Genomic DNA, 17,936 nt, shown 5'->3' with positions numbered 1-17,936 from the left:
AGCTGGGACCACACAAATGTGAACACCCCTAGGGAGTGGTGAGGACCCACACATGTGAAACGGCAGTCCATAATAACGCAATCAACAGCAATATGAATGCAATGTATATAATAATATAATTGTTATTATTCATATAGTTATGGGGACGTAAAACAATAACATTGAAGAAATGAAAGGCTTTTTTTTCCACTTTTTTTTTTAAGTCATCCCTGCCAGGGTTCCCCCCGAAAATGTTCGAATTGGGCCCACGCTTCCTAAAGCCGGCCCTGACTGGTTGGGAATAGCAGCACGCAGTGAGGGGTGTCTTGACACCAGATCTGCATGTGCATGGTCTCTGTGGTTCTTCAACCTGGCTGTCATCTTTCCAATGGCCTTCTGGTGTCTACTGGAGCTGAGCCAGAGAAGAGGTCCTCTCTATAAGTAAATTGGGGAGTGGCAGCCCATCTGCTGCAGGCCCCCTGTACATCCTCTATGCAGGCTTACACGGTGTGGAGGACCTTGCACACGGCCTCTGCACAATGGCTGAATGAATTTCACAAAAGGCATATGGAGCTTCCTGAGCTTGCAGTCCAACATATGGGTAACCCTACCAATGTTATTAATATGCAGGTTGGAGACTGAAGTTTGCAACAAAAATGGTGTTCTCCACTGACCACTTTAGAAACCCCCAACCACCGCCGGCTTCCTACAACTGCTTTATAATGAGACTGTTCTTGAAAGGATATTCCTAAGTAAACCTGTGACACTGAATCCCTCACTGTCTCCTCTTTCCCATTCCTATCATCTGTCCAATTATTCGGGGGGTACTGAACATAAAGCATGTGACTATGTGCCTAATGGTTTTTTAAAAAAAAAGAGGGGGAAAAAATCAAAAAAAACTTTCCCAGTATTTTGTAGTGGATTATTCATGCAGAGTGAAAGCTTCCACCATGTATTTTGTAATGAATCTCTGAGCTGTATAGTGTACTTTCGCAGCAAATAAAATCAAATTAACAAACAAGAGTTTAGAATGGAAACTATATTTCAACTTTGATGTGCACTAGACTTTTTTTTTGCTTTCAACATTTTTATTTTTGTATTTATTATAAAGACCATGTAAAATTAAAAAAGAGTCTCCCTGCCCCCCTCATTAAAGCAGGTCTGCAGGGTTACTTGCCCTGGAAAACTGCAGGGGAGCAGTAGACATGGGCTGGCTGGAGGCAGGGCAGGGCTCTGGACTGGAGGGTAGGGTCTGGCTGCAGGCAGGGCTAAGGGTTTGAGGCTTGTTGGAGACAGGGGGTGTGGGGCGGCTGGCTTCAGGCAGAGGCCGCTAGGTGCAGCAGGGTTTGCAGGCTGGAGACAGAGGAGTGTGGACTGGCTGTTCAGATGGGTGCAGCAGGGGTTGACTGGAGACAAGGGCAGGGGTGCGGCTGGGCAGGGTGGCAGGGCTTGGTGCGGGCAGCGTGAGTTGTTTGTGGGGCTGGCTGGGTTTGAAGGGCGCAGGTGTTGGCTGGAGACAGGACAGGGGTTTGCAGGGGCTGGCTGTGGACCACGGGGTGCAGAGCGGCTGCAGGCGGGGGCCGGACTGTTACGTGGGCAGTCAGGGGGTGCAGCAGAGGCAAGTGGAACCCCAAGCCCTTTAAGTAGCCCCCAAACCCCCTTTCCTACCCCACCCCGGACCTTTTAAATAGCCGCGGAGCAGCGCGGGAATGCATGGGGAGGCGGGGCTCCGGTGGGCTATTTAAAGGACCAGGGTGGCAGAGGCACAAGCTGGAGCCCCGGGCCCTTTTAATAGCCCCAGAGCCTTTGGGGCAGTGAGTGGGCTCTGGGGGCTTGTTACTATTGGGGTTTCCAGAAGTGGCCGGGCGAAGCCCACCCACTGCTAAAGGATCCTTCCCCCAGCCTAAGGGGAGGAACCCACAGGACGGCAGAGCCACTGAGTAGGGGGACACTAATAAAGACAGGGGGACAGGAGTGTGTGTCAGAGGTCATAAGAAAGGACCCTGACGGGCACTGAGCAGAGAACCCGGACAGCGCCCACTGCTCCTCGAAGGCGTCAAGGGAGCAGTGGACGCCGCCCAGAGGACTCGCCCGGATACGTGAAGTGACCAGGACCGGAAACAAAGCCCCACCGTCACTGGTGTCGGTCCATCGGCCAACCTTCCTCTCCCTTGGTTGGTGTGTAGATGGCTTTTTTAGCCAGGGCGAGGTAGGAGGTTGGACTAGAGGTTGGACTTCGTGGTGCCACGGATAGGAGTGCATAGAGAAGGAGTTGAGGGGAAAAAAGTGCTGCAAAAACGCAACAGGGAGATTAGTGAGAAGCCGGTATAGGGGCTGCCAACCTGGCGCACTCTAAATTAAGTGTGCCAGGGTCTCCCTTTCACGCCGCAGTAAGGGGCAGGTGTCAGGACGGCGTAATCGTCAAATACACGCCCCGTGCTCACGGCCCCAGTGCAGGAGCCACCAACTGATATCCCCGGCAGGCCTCGCGGACCAGGGTGGAGGTATAGGCTGGCCCACCGGGGCTCCTCACCCTCCGGGGTGGCATGATGGTCCCGCCACTTGGTGTCGGGCCGGACACGTGGGTGAGGAAATGAAGGTATGGGAGCTTACGAGCACGTAGAGTTGTTTCCGTGGCTGTGGTTCGAAAACGGACCGGCTGCGATTGTCAGCCGGCTTGCGTAGAGGGGCGGGGGGCTGGTCAGTCTACGGTTTGCAGGGGCCGGATGAAAAGTCTGGAGGCCCGGCGTGGGGGTGGACGGGCGTGCCCTCCCGCAGGAACCCGGGTCGGGTGGCCCGAGCAGCGGCGGCAAAAGGCGGCTCCACCTCCTGGAGCACGCGCCGGGGAGTACAAGGCCTGGAGAGGCCCCATGCGTTGAGCAGCCGTCGTGGATCCAGCCAAGCGCCTCGCGTAGATCCAGGAGGTCCTGACCCTGGTAGCTTCTCCGGCCAACCTTCTGGCGCACCGCGGGGGATCCGCCACCTTGCACACGGACGCTGGAGAGTTATCAGCAGGGGCTTCCACGAGGAGATCCGCCCACTCGGTGGCCGCCACGACTGTTGCAGGAACAGCTTCCAGGTCCGGAGGAGGCCTGTAGAAGACGGCAGCCCAGAGAGGTCTCGCGAAAAGACCCCTCGGCTCGAGATAAAGGAGCTGCCAGTCTTATCGGAACCCTCGGAAGCGGCGCAGGAAGGCCGTGCGCCAGGGGCTACTCCACGCCGGACACCCGCCCATAAAGAAGCCTTGCATGCTGCCTGGAGGCGAAGACGATGGACCTGAGTGCACAGGCACTTCAGGCCCTGCCCTCCCTCCTCCAGGGGCAGGTGGAGTACCCCTGCAGGGACCCAGTGCAGTCCTGGCCAAAAGAACTCAGAACCACCCCTCCGAGGTCAGCAGGAAGCCCGGGCGGACCAGGTGTTAGCCCAGCTGGGACCAACACATGTGAACACCCCTAGGGAGTGGTGAGGACCCACACATGTGAAACGGCAGTCATAATAACCAATCAACAGCATATATGATGCAATGTATATAATATATAATTGTATTATTCATATAGTTATGGGACGTAAACAATACATGAAAGAAATGAAAGGCTTTTTTTTCCACTTTTTTTTTTAAGTCATCCCTGCCAGGGTCCCACCGAAAATGTTCGAATTGGGCCCCACGCTTCCTAAAGCCGGCCCTGACTGGTTGGAATAGCAGCACCAGTGAGGGGGTGTCTTGAACACCAGATCTGCATGTGCATGGTTCCTCTGTGGTTCTTCACCTGGCTGTCATCTTTCATGGCCTTCTGTGTCTACTGGAGCTGAGCCAGCAGAGAGGTCCTCTCTATAGTAAATGGGGGAGTGCAGCCACTCTGCTGCAGGCCCCCTGTACATCCTCTATGCAGGGCTTACACGGTGTGGAGGCCTTGCACACTGGCCTCTGCACAATGGGTGAATTTCACAGATAAGGCATATGAGCTCCTGAGCTTGCAGCTCACAACATATGGGTAGACCCTACTCATGTATTATAAATTGCAGGGTTGAGACTGAAGTTTGCACAAAAATGGTGTTCTCCACTGACCACTTTAGAAACACCCCCAACCACCCCCGGCTTCCCTGACACATGCTTTATAAATGAGACTGTTTCTTGAAAGGATATCCTAAGATTAAACCTGTGACACTGATCCTCTCCTGTCTCCTCTTTTCCCAGTTCCTCTCACTCCTGTCCAATTATCGGGGGGGTACTGAATAAAGCATTGACTACTGTGCCTAATGGTTTTTTAAAAAAAGAAATCAAAAAACTTTCCCAGTATTTTGTAGTGGATTTATTCATGCAGAGTGAAGCTTTCCACCATGTATTTTGTAATGAATCTCTGAGCCTGTATAGTGTACTATTCTGCAGCAATAAAAATCAAATTAACAAACAGAGTTTAGAATGGAAACTATATTTCAACTTTGATGGTGCACTAGACTTTTTTTGCTTTCACATTTTATTGTTGTATTATTATAAAGACCATGTAATTAAAAAAGAGACTGAGGGATTCTACTGATTTTTAACCTTAAAAATAGCAGCAATATCAATGACGTCGCTGTTTTTTGATGGAGAACTCTCTTAAGGACTAGAGAAAGAGAGTAGGAAAATGACATCACAACAGCCTGAAAACTAATCTGCAGCTTTTCCAGCCCTCTGCTGTGGGAGGGGATATGGACTTCTTCACAGAGACCCTGTCCACACTAAGACTTTCTAAATATCTCCCAGCATTGTTAACAATGCTTCAGCTCCACTGGTGTTAGTAACATTGAAAGCACTAGTGTGATGGGCTCTTGGCTGACACAAGCATTAACACTATGTCAATTAGTCCTGCTTCAAGCAGGACAAGATGGCACAGTGGTGAAAGCTCCTGAGCTCTGTCTATACAAGGTCACACAGCATTGCTTTTATTAGTAGACCTGCATTGGTGGTAGGGCACTAGTGGGAGATATCCTGGAAAAATGCAAGTGCAGGCAAAACCCAAGTGTGGAACTGAAGAGGAGTTTCATTCTTGTAGAGTTTAAAAGCTCTGCAAGGACTTAGCTTCAGGTTCCAGCCCTCTACAACTCCTAAGTGAAGCTATAAACATTCCTATTGTCCCTGCTCACAAGGACCAAATCAGTTTCTTGCTATGTAATTCTCCAGTAGTGCAGACAGTTTCACAGATTGATAGTTGTAATGTGGTGGCAACAGAAACTCTTGACCTTGTAGTTGCAACATCTCTTCCCGCAGGAAAAATCTTTAACAGGGCAGTGTGTAGTATTCTGTATAAAGAAGGTTTTATGGATTACTCCCTGATGACAAGGGTTCCAAATGGTCATATATCAGAGACCTTTAGGCTATTAAAAATTATGAGACGACGATAGATTATTGTCAAATCTTCCCTTATGAAACCTTAACTATATCTCAAATCTGCAAAGGGACAAACCAACTATTATATCAATACAGATGCCTCCATTCACAGCATAATGGGTCTAAAGAAGTTATAGATGTGCTGTGGTGTCAAAATGAGTTATTTTTTAAGTATCAACTGACATCAAATTTTCTTTGAGATGACTAAACACCTCTTGATAAAAAGATTCAGACTATTAAGAGCAACATTTTCAAAAGATGGAAATTCTGTGAGCTGAAACCCATGGAGCTACAGGATTTCATTATCCTTAACTGTTAAAACAAATGGGTTTGAAATTGAGTTTTTGAAGACTGGTGACTTATGTGAAATAAATTATTTGTCTCAGTTCTGTTGCTACTGCTCAGTTGTTCACATCACAAAACACCATCCCAGCTGCCACCAACTAGAATCCTCCATGCCAGGAGTTCTGTGTGTTCCCTCGATTCCCAGGATTCTATATGCCATCCTTTTCCTTTGTAACAATATGCAAGTGCCAGCAGACGCTTTCAGCAGCATGCTGTTTCCTGGGGGAAACTGTTTGGAAGCAACACCTCCTGGGAAACTGTCTGAGAAGCCATGAGGCAGAAGAAGCCATGATGTAAATAGCCACAATAAAGCTGGAGTTTGTAAATGAACCTTGTGTCAGAGTGAGATCTTAAAATGCAAATGATCGAGACACAAAGCATAAAACATGGTGGCAGTGGTAATTAAATCTGAAACAGCAGGAGAGAACATTCAGTGCTTCACTGCAGAGGGCAGAATACTTCTGTGAGTACATGGTTTGTCTTAGGAGAAAAGGCTAATAACAGAAAATGGAGAGTCCGAACACTCCAGGGACATTAGATCTGCAAGCTAAGAATTTAGCTCAGCCAGGGAAGATCTGAAAAGAGGAATTTAACCTCTATGTAGTTATAGCTCTGGCAGATAGAGGATGCTGTGATAATAAAGCTGTTTTATCACCGTATTGGAGAAAGAGGAAGAAAGATAAGTGAGATTTTGTGCATGGAAATTCCCGAACCTCAATGCACCTTAGAAGGAAAACAGGCTGTTTTGATATTCACTGAAACCCCAAGAAGCAGTTGCAGAGAGTATAAATGAGTACAGCATTGATTTAAAAGTGCTAGCAGCGAGTTCTAATTTTGGAATTCTTAAAGATTCATTGATAAGAGACTGGACAGCATGTGGGATGAAACTTGCAAGTCTGAGAGCAGTTGCTGAGGGAAGCTGACTTGATTTTGGGGAGAAGCTTGGAAATATGTACGGCTGCAGAGCTATACAAAAGAGGACTAGAAGCCTGGAAAGGCAGGCAGCAGAAACTGCCCACACAGTGCATAAGAGAAATAAAGAACAGATACAACATCAGTAGATGACAACAGTACAGACAGATGCAAATGCTGTGGGAGAAAACGTGAGAGAACAAAAAGTGTCTGACTTATGAGAAAAAATGCCACATCTATGACAAATTTAATCATTTTGCAGCCATGTGTATGTCCAGAGGGAAAAAAAACAAATCCAAGGCACACAGAGTAACTGAAGAGAGCAACATTGAGTATGGAGACTGTAATGGGGCAACTACCCCAATGCAAAGTAAAAGTGATTAAGAGCAGCTGAGGGAGGCTGGCGAGGTAGTTGGCCCCAGGTGTGGCTGGTTTAATCAGGCCACAGCTGGCTTGGATAAAAGGGCTGTGGAGACAGGAGACAGAAGAGTCTCATTCTAGCCCTGGAGTAGGAACAGTTAGCTACCTGAAAACAAGATAGCTGAGGCTACATCTTCACTACCGGCCGTATCGGTGGGTAGCAATCGATTTCTCGGGGCAAGCTCCTGTCCCCGAACGAGCTCCTGTCGACTCCGGAACTCCACCAACACGAACGGCGGAGTCGACGGGGGAGCCGCGGACGTCGATCCCGTGCCGTGAGGACGGTAGGTAACTCGATCTAAGATACTTCGACTTCAGCTATGCTATTCATGTAGCTGAAGTTGCGTATCTTAGATTGATTCCCCCCCCTAGTGTAGACCAGCCCTGAGGTAGAGCAGTGTTGGGGATGGGTAAGAGGAGTTGGGGAGCTCAGCCTGGTAAAACCCCAGGCTGCAGGCCTTGGGAAAAGGCCATAACAGTTACTGGGGCTGCAGCCCAGGGTTAGGCAGAGGCAGCTGGTCCTAACCCCCTTGCCGATGATGAGTGGCCATTACAGACTGCAGTCTGCCCCAGTGAGCAGGGGCTAGAAATGACTGGCAGTAGCCACTGAGACAAGATGGGTTTATAGGGTTGGGGGTTCCCCTGGGAGGGGAAACCCAGAGTAATGGGGTACTGCTGGGGGCAGAACCCTGAGTAAAGAGGCACCGGGTCCGAGATGGACATGGGGAGCTGAGGCTGGTGAGCCACTGGCCTGCAGAGGGCGCTCTGAGCTGCAATCAAGCTAATTCCCAGGACAACCAGCAGGAGGTGCTGCACCAGTGGGTCTTGCTTCGCTACAAGGATATTATGTGGGTGACTGAACAGTGGGTAAACACCGTGAAAGGAGATCCTAGTAAGCACCAGACACAGTTGTATGCAGCCATGTTACTTGGAAAGAAAGTGATATGATTTCAGTTAGATTGTGGTGCAAATTGTAACATTATCCCAGTCAATCTGGTGAACGCAGACATAAGATTGGAGGAGACTAACCAGCTGTTAACAATGTACAATAATACCACATTAAAGCCCATGGGAAAATGTAAAATTTAATTAGGAAATCCAAGGAACAAAAAGAAATACAGACTGGATTTTGTGGTCATAGATGATGAGACAGCAGTACCACTTCTGGGCAGCAAGGATGCCCAAGCCATGAACCTGATAAAAGTATAGTTCCAGAACATAATGAAAGTGGATAGCAGGGTGACTGAAGATTCCTTGGATGGTATTACCTGGGCCCAGAAGATGATATAGAGGGAGCAGACAGTGTGTTTCAGGGAGATGGACAGCTAGATGCTTGTTATAAAGTAGAGACTTACACCAGTGTGAAGCCATTTAAATTGCCAAAAAGAAAAAAGTGCCCAGTGCATTACTACAGCCATTAAACGAGGAACTGCTGAGCCTATGAAATCATACAGCCTGCAGAGAAGAACACAGACTGGATAAGCAGTCTCATGGTGGGAAGAAAACCAAGAAAACTGAAAATATGCATGGACCCAAAGCCTTTAAATGAAGCTTTGAAATGGAACCATTTCCCTCTGCTGACAATTGAGGACATATTACCAGATCTGTCTAAAGTGAGACTTTTTACAGTACGCAATATAAAAAAGAGATTCTGACATGTTGAACTGGATGAAGAATCACATTATTTACAACCAACTCCATTTGGGAGATACCAATCAATGGTTAAAGATGCTAGTGGGAATCAGTCTGAGAGAGGGGTATTCCAGAACAGACTGACCCAAGCATTGGAGGACTTGATGGGAATCCAGACAATAGCAGACGATGTGCTGATAGTGGGAGAGGGTGACAATCCAAAACAAACGCAATGAGTTCATGACTACAAATTACTACAATTTTTCCAGCGATACATAGAAAAGAATATTAAATTGAACTTAGCAAGCTTAGGTTGATCATAACCAAGATGCCACAGACTGGACATATGTTGACCTCCTAAGGCCTGAAAGTAGACCCAGAGAAAGTGAGGGCAATTGAGAAATACCAAGACCTAGCAATGTTAGAGGAGTCAAAAATTTCTTGGCAATGCCAATTATTTAGTAAAGCTTTGCAACTATCTGTCTGAGAGCTGCAAAATCCTGAGACAGCTGACACATGAGGACACCTTATGGGAATGGACAGACCAATACAAGCAAGCATTCCAGAAAGTAAAAGAGATGAGTGGGAAGGCTCTCATTTTGAAATATTACAATACAGAGAAACCCCTGATGCTGCAATGTGATACATCTGAGTTTGGTGTCGGGCTACCATGTTATAAGGAGGACAAACTGTTGTGATTACAAGCACAGCATTGTCTGTGACAGAGAAGGGCTATGCTCAAATTGAAAAAGAGTTAAGTATCAGAGGGGTAGCCGTGTTAGTCTGAATCTGTAAAAGCAGCAGAGAATCCTGTGGCACCTTATAGACTAACAGACATTTTGGATCATGAGCTTTCGTGGGTGAATACCCACTTCATTTATCTGACGAAGTGGGTATTCACCCACGAAAGCTCATGATCTAAAACGTCTGTTAGTCTATAAGGTGCCACAGGATTCTCTGCTGCTGAAAAAGAGTTGTTAGCCATACTCTTTGGAATGGAAAAAAAATCACCAACATACTTACAGTTGCACCGTGGATATATGATCTGACCATACACCTCTCAAAAGCATTTGGAGAAAGCCATTACGCAGTGTAGCAAAGTGCTTACAGTAGATGATCTGTATGTTGTACATCTGCAGTTCTATCATCAAGTATTGCTCAGACAGAGACTTGGTTTTGGTGCACATCTTAGGCTCACGCATACTTGCCAGAACCCAGTAAGAAAGGATCTGTAGAGACTGAGAGGGAGAAAATAAATATGGTACAGTACCTACCGATCTTGGAAGAACGGCTGAGGGATATACAGAGAGGTACAGAGCAAGAGAGAATGCTGCAGACATTGAAACTCATGATCCCACAAGGATGGCCAGGGACAAAAGACCAAGTACTTAAAGAGGTAACACCATTCTTTCAGTAGGGAGACAAAATGTGTGTACAGATGATGTTATATTTCAGGGGAAAAGAGCAGTTATTTCAGCAGCTCTTAAGAATGAGATTGTGCACAAAGTTCATTCATCACGATCTGGGAATTGAAGGTTGCTTAAAGTGAGCCAGAGAGACTTTATACAGTAACTCCTCACTTAAAGTCGTCCCGGTTACCATTGTTTCGTTGCTGATCAATTAGAGAACATGCTTGTTTAAAATTGTGCAATGCTCCCTTCTAACGTCGTTTGGCATCCGCATGCTTTGTCCAGTGCTTGCAGGAAGAGCAGCCCGTTGCAGCTGCCTGGTAGGGACTTGGAACCAGGGTGGACCGGCAGCCCTCTTATCTGCTCCCCACTCCCCTAAGTTCCCTGTGCAGCAGCTGCCCAGCAGGCCAGCAGTTGCAGCTGTCCCTCCCCCAACTGCCATGTGCTGCTCCTGCCCTCTGCCTTGGAGCTGCTCCCCGAGACTCCTGCTTGCTGTGCAGCAAGGGAGGGGAGGAAGGGGGGGCTAATGTCAGGGTGTCCCCCTCCCCCTTGCTCCTGCACCCCTCTTACCCCATCTTCCATAGAGCAGCGGGGACACACGACAGAGACAGCTTCCAGACAGCAGCAGCTGCAGTCTGGTCTCAGCGCGCACGTGCGCACACACACACACACAGTGTGTATCTCTGTCTGCCCTCCCTCCTTTCCTGCTGCCTTATAGAGTGTGAGAGTTAAACCCCGAGGGCTCAGCCAATTGCTAGTTCATCATTTAGCAGTAAGGCATTCCCTGGGAAATATCCCACCCTCTGACTCCTCTACCTCAACCAAGCTTCACAAGCATCATCACTGTGTACTAGTATTGTTTGTTTAAAACTTGTAAAATAGTCTTTGGTGAAAAAAGTGTCCCTGGAACCTAACCCTCTCATTTACATTAATTCTTATGGGGAAATTGGATTCACTTAACATCGTTTTGCTTAAAGTTGCATTTTTCAGGAACATAACTACAACGTTAAATGAGGAGTTACTGTACTGGCCAGGAATGAATAAGCAATTATGGATATTCGTGGAAAAGTGTTATGTATACAGATCCTGGAAAGACTGTCAACCAAAAGAGACCCTGTAGCAACAAAAAGTTCCAGCAAGACCACTGGTGAAGATGGGAGTGGATTTGTTTTACCTGTGGGGACAAAGAACATGATCATTGTAGACTATTTTTTCCAGTTTCTGGGAGATAGACTATTTACCAAACACAGGATCCAGAACAGTCATATAGAAAAGAAAAGCACACTTTGCATGGAGTGGGATACCAGGTATCGTGTTTTCTGATAGCAGACCACAGTTTATTTCAGAAGATTTCCAGAAGTTCAGTAAGGACTGGAATTTTGATCACATAACATCTTCACCGGGGTATCCTCAAAGCAACAGCAAAGTAGATTCAACAGTAAAAACTGCTAAAGTAAAAGCAAAAACTGCAGATGCTGACCCATACTTAGCACTGCTAGATCAAAGGGATACTCCCTCACAAGGCCTAAATTGTAGCCGGCCCAAAGACTGATGAGCCAGGGAATGAAGACATTCTTGCTGACAAGCAGAAGGTTGTTAGAGCTTAGGTACCGCGGTGCTTCCCTTAGCAACTATGGAGAAACCAACAGAAAAAAACAAGTGTTTTACTACAACAGATCTGGAGTCAGGTGACAAAGTGCATATACAACCATTAACAAAACAGGATAAGTTCTGGCACAAAGCTACAGTGGTGCAAGTAGGAAAACAGAGATTTCATCAAGTCCACATGGACAATGGAGAGAGAGTGAGGTGAAACTGTAGGCACCTCAAAAAAACAAAAGAAATCTCTAAGGACAATACAGACAACAGGATAGTGTTCTACTGCAGGAGAATCCTGAGCCAGAGTTGTAGAAGAGGACACTGTCAGGGGCCTACCAAAGGAAAAACAGGAAGAAGAGAGTGTTTTGATAGAGACTCCAGCAACACCAAGTCTAGAGACTGTGGTTGACCAGACAGGAGGAAGGCAGCACCAGGGCAGGACCCGTGAATCACACTGTACTAGAGGAGGGCAGATTGTTAAAAGACCTGCTCATCTGAGGGATTTTGTGTAATGGATTTCCAAGTTGTACAGGTATATAGATAGACAAACTTGTAAGGTGATGAATGCGGTAACTGCAAGAACAGTCAGCATCAGAAATGAATATATTAGATTAGGTTATCCGTTATTGCTGGGGTGCTAGACGGTTTTCTTTTAAAGAGAAGGGATGTAACAATATGAAACTGCTAGCAGCCCTTTTCAGGGAGCATATTGTTTTCTGTGGGAAAATGTTTGGAAGCGACACCTCCTGGGGAACTGTCTGAGGGCTTGGCTATACTTGCAAGTTAGAGCGCATTAAAACAGCCCTGGGCACCCTAACTCCTGAGGTGTCCACACTGGGGGCATGTAGAGTGCCTGAACACTGCAGCTGGAGCACTCCTGGTAATCCACCTCCACAAGAAGTATAAAGCTTGCTGCGCCCTGGCTGAAACACTCAGGCATCAGTGTGGACGAGGTGTTGCATTACTGCACTGTGACTGGCGACTGGAAATGTCCCATAATCCCTTGAAAACAAGAGGCCACTCTTATTGTTTTGAAATTGGCTGCAGGCATGTGATTATCTCCTTTCAAAGCTCCGTTTCTGACAGCCAGCATGCTTATCTGCTCCAAGATAAAGCAAACCATTAGTGTGGAATGCTGCTTTTGTGGGTGGGTGTGGGTGTGGGGGGGACAGGGGTCTGCTGCTGTCTGAACTTATAAAGCACACTGACACACTCTGCCCCCCAAAACACACTTGTCTCTCCTCCCACATATACACAACACACTCCCTGTCACACTCCAACCCCTCCCATTTGAAAAGCACATTGCAGTCACTTGCACACTGGGATAACTACCACAATGCACTGCTTTTTGTGGCATTGCAAGAGCTGCTAATGTGGCCATGCCCGTGCGCTTATAGCTGGCAGTGTAAACACATGGCAGTGTTTTCCCTGCTGTGATCTCCGAAGGCTGGTTTAACTCCCAGTGCTCTATGTCTGCAAGTGTAGCGAAGCTATGAGGCTGAAGAAGCCATGTTATAAGCAGCCACAATAAAGCTGGAGTTTGATAATTAAATTTGTGTCAGAGTGAGATCTCATATGGCAGATGATCCAGACATAACAAAGCATAAAATCACATCAGGAACTCTGTATACTCCCTTCCATTGTTCCCCTCCCACTACAGCAGAGGCTTTGTGTGTCCCTGTGAAGGGGTCCACTCACTCCTGGTGCTTCCTTTTGGCCAGGCATGACATAGCAGCTCTCTCTCCACTGCAGGTCTCCTGCTAGTTACTGCATAAATGGGGCAGCCACATGTCTCTTCCTGTGACCTGGCCCTCTGACCAGGTCACTTAAAAGTCTCTCCCATTCCAGGGTTGTCTGTGAATAAAAAGCAGGGGGCATTAATGTAAATAAACCGAATTAATAAGAGACAGAGGGGAATTAATCCTGCTCAGGGTTGAGTCTGACCCTCACTTCCCTAAGGGAGGGCTTCAGGCAGTGGTTGTCTGGGAAGTTCCTGCCTTCAGTCAATACTTTGCTCAAGGGCTGAGGGTTGACAGTCTGTCCTCTTCCCAGGTATGCCCACAAGTGAACTGCTCTGCTCCCTTTTTAATCTTCTCCTCCAACCTATGCATGCCTTGCAGGTCTGGCAGGCTGAGCCCAGGGCAGCTCCTTAACCTCTGGTTGTCAAGCGGGGAGTTTGTATACCTCATCACACCGCACTGTTATTTCTTGTTTCTGGCTCTGAGATAAATCATTCAGGGTGTCAATATTTGAGATGGGGGTATTGTTACTGTGGAAGGTGGTAATGGCTGCCTCAGCTGGATTCTGTGATCAACCTGGTTGAGGCTGATAGCTCTAACCCGGTGTCAGGGGCTCTCTGTGCCCCCCAGTTCTTCCCATTTTCCTGATTTTCACCTAAATCAATAAAATTCTGCCAAATGATGCCTTGAATATGCCCTGAAATTTTGCAGTTGATTGGACATGGCATTCAAATGTTATCATGATTCAGATAAACAGAGAAATGCCTTTGAATTTAGTTTAAGGCCCCAAAAGCTCAACCAATTATTCACACTGGAAGAACTTCAAAAAATAATGTTAATAATTCATGCTATTTATTTACTTTTTACATTGCACTTAAAACTATCAATTAAATCTAGTCAATTAAAAACCAAAATCACATGTAGCTTCATGAACTACCCCTTCTTCTGACCACACACACCCCGGCTACTTTTTGTGGTTGGAAAATCATATTTTCTTATTTTATTTTTTCCCTGTTGCTGTGTGAAAATCCCATAAAAATAACAGAGGAAACTGATGCTTATAATGCTGTGGACAGTTCCACATGGGCAGACCCCATGTACAGAGCAGCTTGCAGGACTGCAGCCTGAGTGACTGGCTATACCTAAAGGGCTAGATTCACAAAGGTACTTAAGTGTTGCAATATTTAACCCCGTAGTTGCTTTGCTGCCTGGTGGAATTCTCAGCCCTGAGTGAGGCACCCAAGTTCTCCTTGCATTGTATGGCCAGAGTTAGGCATCCAAGAAAGGAAGTCTCAGAAGCCAACAAACTTAGGCTAAGTTAACCAGGAATTAAATGCAGAAGACAGGAGCAGGGCATAGGACCAAATCCTCAAAGACATTTAGATTCTTGACCAATAGACTGGAGGGAGGTTCCTTCTTCTGCTTGGGATTCTGAGCTGTGAATGCTCTCCTAGAGTAGAGAACCTAAACTACCCCTTTCTTGTGAAAAAACAGCAAGACCAACAACAGCCCAGTGGCTAGGGTGCTCACCTGGAATGTGGGAGACACAGATTGAAATCCCAACACTGCTTGTTTGGAGCAGACACTTGAGCCCTGGTCTCTCACAGCTCAGGTGAATGTCCAAACCAGCAGGCTACTAGGTATTCTGGGTGGGCTTCTCTTACTCGCTCCTGTTGGAAATGTTCCATTTTGTATTTAATAAAAAATGATTGCCTACCTTTCTGTAACTGTTGCTCTTTGAGTTGTGTTGCATGTGTCCATACCACTGTAGTTGCATGCCTTGTGCTCAGTTGTCAGATAATTCTTTTCCTCAGCTGTACCCATCAGCGTGGCTCAAGCACCCTCTGTCACCACACACCACTGTGTGCGGGTATAAAAAGGCAGAGCTGACCAGAACCCTTCTCACTTCCTTTGTACTGGATAGACTCCAACAGAGAAAGGAAAGAGGATGGATCATGGAATGGACATGTACAACACATCTCAAAGAACAACAGTTATAGGAAGGTAGGTAACCAGTTTTTCTTGAGTCTTTGCATATGCCCATTGTACTGTTGGTGATTACAAGCAGACAAACATGGAGGTGGGCTCAGCGCTTACCTGAACACTGATTATAGGACAACCTGCCTGAAATTGGCATCGTCCCTAGACTGATGGGAACTGACATAATGAGAAGTAAAAGTGTGGACCGATGATCAAGTTGCTACTTCACAAATGTCTATGAACAGTACATGCACTAAGAAAGCTGCTGAAGGTACCTGGATGCAAGTAGAATTTGCTAGCACTCTAGCTGGCGGGATTATATTAGCCAATTAGTAGCATAAACAAATGCATGAAGAGATCCAGATAATCCAGATGAGATTATCTGAGTGGAAACCAGATGGCTCTTAGCTCTGTCCACAACAAACAACTGCATGGAGGATCTAAATGACTTAGTATGCTCCAGGTAGAAACTTAAAGGTCTTTTCACATCCAGTGAATGAAGTCTCTCCTCATCTCCATATGCATGGAAGCCCAGTTAACATGAAAATTAAAGATTACCGTCATGTGAAATTTTGTGTGAGGGCGAAAATAAACTTTATCCTTATGGAAGACTGTAAAAGGAGATCCTAGAGCTCTCAACTCGCCCACCTTTCTGATTGAGGTAATGGCAAATAAAAATGCTACCTTCATAGAGGGGTGGAGCAGAGAACAAGTTGCAAGGGGTTCAAATGTGGTCCCATCAACTTTGCTAGAACCAAGTTCAGATTCCCAAGGAGGTATAGGATCTTGCACATGTAGGTACAATCTGACCAATCCATTTAGGAACCTGGTAATGACAGGTTTAGGGAAAAGGGAGCTATTATCCACTGAGGTATGGCAGGCCAAACTAGCTGCCAGATGTATTCTTAGAGTTAATTGCCAAACTCTGATGTTTCACAAATAGGAGATAGTCCAATATGAGGTTCAAGGATGCACAGTGTACAGATACACCTTTCTGACAGGACCAAATGGAGAGGCACTTCCATTTAGCCAGGTAAGTGCCCCAGCTGAGGGTTTTCTACTATTCAGAAATACATTCTGAACATCCTTAGAACAGGATTTCTCCAAAGGTGTTAACCATGAAGCATCCATACTGTCAGGTTGAGGGCTCACAAGTTGGGATGGAGCAGGCAGCCGTGATTCTCAGAAATCATGTCTGGCTCCAGTGAGAGAGACAGCGGAGGCTTGACTGAGACGATCAGTAGGGTCAAGTGCCAGTGTTCTTGGGGCCACGTCGGTGCTGTAAGGATGAGACGCACATGCTTTTGTTTGACTTTGAACAACATTCTGAGCAGACAGGGAATCGGATGGAAGCCTGGGGTGATACCCCCAGGAACAAAGATGATGGCATTTTTGTTGGATTTTGTTGAAAACAGGTACACTTGGGAAGTTCCCCAAAGTTGGAAGATGGGTCTGGCAATGTCTGTGAGTAAAGACCATTGGTGGTATTCAGGAAAAGGTCCTGGTCATTTGATCCACCAATGTGTTCTGCTTCCTTGGAAGGTAAGCAGCAATGCAAATTGCCTCCTGGTATAACTGGGCCAACTGTGCTCCTCCCTGTCTATGTAAAACATCGTCGCAGAGTTGTCTGTTAGAATTAACAAGTTCTTTCCTACTGTATGTGGGAGGAAAGCTGAATAGGCTAGTCATAAACCATTAGATCCTGAGAAAACCAGAGACCTTGAGTCTGCAGGGACCCCATATGAGCCCCTAGTCCATGGGTGATGCATCTGTGACTAGAGTGAGGGTTGGTAGCAGGGGGATAAAGGGGATCCCCACACAGACTTTCAAAGGGTGCATCCACCAATCCATAGATGACAAAATGGACAAGGGGACCTAAACCACTTTGTCCAAATGATGACGACTTGGGACATACACCAACACTAGCCATGCATGCATATTAATAAGATGCAGCCTAGCGTGTTGAACCACATAGGTACAATGCTGCCATGCGACCCAACAGACTGAAGCAGCTGCATGCCATGTTGAGAGGATATGCTTTCAGTCGCAGCACCAAGCCTTGTAGTGTTTTGAATCTGGATTGTGGTAGCAAAGTCTTGGCCTTGGCGTTGGACTTTGTGGAGCTAAGACTGCTCCAATGAACTCTATCCTCTGTACCAGTTTTAGGATTGACTTGCTCCAATTTACTAGAAGATCCAGGACACTGAATGTGGACAGGATAGTGGGTACACTGGATAACATCTGAACCTCAGACCAGTCTCTCATCAACCAGTAGTCCAGGGACAGGAACACACGAACTCCTGATTCTTGTAGATGTGCTGCCACCACTGCCAGGCACTTTGTGAACACCCGAGGAGCAGCTGAGGCCTGGTCTACACTACGCGTTTAAATTGATTTAAAGAGCGTTAAATCAATTTAACGCTGTACTCATCCACACTACAACGCCCTTTATATCGATATAAAGGGCTCTTTAAATCGATTTCTGTACTCCACCCCAACGAGAGGAGTAGCGCTAAATTCGATATTAACATATCGGATTACGGTTAGTGTGGA

Source organism: Chelonoidis abingdonii, chromosome 1 (genome assembly GCF_003597395.2).
Source record: "Chelonoidis abingdonii isolate Lonesome George chromosome 1, CheloAbing_2.0, whole genome shotgun sequence".
In the NCBI taxonomy this organism is placed as follows: domain Eukaryota; kingdom Metazoa; phylum Chordata; order Testudines; family Testudinidae; genus Chelonoidis; species Chelonoidis abingdonii.
Note: the sequence above shows the minus strand (reverse complement) of the source record.